The following is a 2403-nucleotide window of genomic DNA, read 5'->3' on the forward strand; positions in this document are numbered from 1 at the left end:
GGATGTGGGAGGACAAAAGGAAATTATAGGTGAGACACAACTATTTGATGAGAGGGTGGATGAATATTGTGGAAAAGAGGAATTAAAAATAAGACTAAGAATATGAACCTCATACTGATGGCACTGCTTAGCCAATACCTAATGGCAGGTTGTGGATAAATATTCTAGCTTGACAGAACATGTTCTCCAAATGTTCCAGAGTGGGGTTGAGCCCCACTTTATGCTTTTCTCACCTGCTTGCTAACACACCTTCTGCCTCTCACTTCCCTGTGTCCCTATTTTCTGAAACCATCTCCTGAAGAAACTCCTTGACCTCACATTCTTATCTCAGGGAATTAAACTAAAGAAGAAGGTGGTAGAGGAAGAGGAAGCTACATTGACACTCTCCCAGGACCAAACTGGAAATATAACTGAAACACAGAAAAACCACCATGAAACTAGCTGGAGGCAACTCTGATAACCAAGGACGGAAAGGGGAGACTGGCAGGAAGTGCAGAGACATAAAAGGGCTGGCCAAGCTCGACAGACAGCAGCGGAATATCTGGAGGGCTATCTCAGCAGTGGAGGTTCCCACTGAGAACTCTGGGGCCTAAACCCCAAGCTGGGTTCCCAGCCCAGAGGACCAGAACTGAGAAATGTGCCCACAGAACATCTGGCTGTGAAAAGGACCAGCTTGCTGTCCGCCAGGGAGAGATGGCTGGAAATGCAGGCATCCTCTTAAAGGGCCAACGCACAAAATCTTGAATACAGCCACTTACCTTGGGCTCTGGAATAGGGAGGACAGAATGGACTGGAGCTGTGTAAGGAGAGTCCAGGGTTAGGGGCTTTGGAGTTGGAGCTCAGTGGGCAGTCACCCCGGTTTCCTGTGCTGAGTCATTCCCTCGTGCTGCAGAGGGTATCTTTCTCCCCAGATCTTTGCTATCCAGGAGGGTTTTGTCTGGGGGGAAGGCAATTGCCCCACCCTGTTGGAAGACCTCTAGCCCCACTCTGTGGTCAATAACCTGAGGCTAATCAAGCCTGAATATAATCAGACTACAGGCAGAGGGGGATCTCTGGAGGCTTTGAGTCTTTGCCTGACCTCCTTCTGACCCTGGGGATAGGAAAAGCAGACGCTGGTCCTTTTCAAAGCAGATCTTGGTCCTTTTCAAAGACACCCAGCCCCAGCAGAGGAGCCACAGGCCAGGTATGGCTCATAGATCCAAACAGGGTACTCAGGACTAGTCAAAAACAGGATCTGACATTGGACTGCACTAGAGATTGGGAGTCATAGCAGATCTTCCTACTACATAGACACAAACCCCAAAAGACAGCCAGAATAGAGAGACAAGAAAACAACCCCCAAATGAAAGAACAAGAGAATTCTCCAGAAAAGCTCAACAAAATGGAGATATGAACTTTATCAGATATACAGTTCAGAATAATGATGACAAAGATGCTCAGTTAGCATGAGAAAAGGTATAAAAACTATGAAAAAAACATTCAGAAATAAAGAATGACATAGGACAAATAAAGAACACAATGGAAGGAATACACAGCAGATTAAGGGAAGCCGAGGATTGGATGAGTGAAAGAGAAGACAGTGTAGAAAAATCACTCTGAGAACCAAAAAGAAAAAAACAAGAGGACAGTTTAAGGGAGCTGTGAGACAACATGAAAGGTAACAATATTCACATCACAGGAGTACCAGAAATAAAAAAATTTGAGCAAGAGATAGAGAACATGTTTGAAGAAATAATAGCAGAAAACTTCCCTAACTTGGTGAAGGAAAAAATCACACAAGTCCAGGAGGCACAGAGAGTCCTAAGCAAGAAGGACCCAAAGAGTTCTACACCAAGACACATCATAATTAAAATGACAAAAATTAAAGACAAAGGGAGAATCTTAAAGGTAGCAAGAGAAAAGCAATTTGTTACCTACCAAAAGGCTATCAGTTGACTTCTCATCAGAACCTCTACAGTTCAGAAAGGAATGGCATGAAGTATTCAAGGTAATGAAAAGCAAGGATCTGAAAGCAAGAGTATTATATCCAGCAAGGGTATCATTCCAAATAGATGGTGAAATAAAGAGCTTCCCAGACAAAAAAAAAAAGGGCTAAAGTTTATCACCACCAAAGCAGCACTGCAAGAAATGCTAAAGGGGCTGCTGTAATAAGAAGAAGAAGAAAGAGAGAGAAAGAGAGAGAGATGGGGGGAAAGAGAGAAATAGGCATTCAGAATTAAAATGGCAATAAATAAGTACCTATTAATAATAACCTTAAATGTAAATAGACTAAATGTTCCAATCAAAAGGTGTAGGGTAGCTGAATGGATACAAAAACATGACCCAATGATATGCTTTCTACAAGAGACCCACCTCAGAACAAAGGACTCACACAGGATGATAGTATAGGGATGAAAAAAATTC

The sequence above is a fragment of the Myotis davidii genome, unplaced genomic scaffold (genome assembly GCF_000327345.1).
Source record: "Myotis davidii unplaced genomic scaffold, ASM32734v1 scaffold536, whole genome shotgun sequence".
In the NCBI taxonomy this organism is placed as follows: Eukaryota; Metazoa; Chordata; class Mammalia; order Chiroptera; family Vespertilionidae; genus Myotis; species Myotis davidii.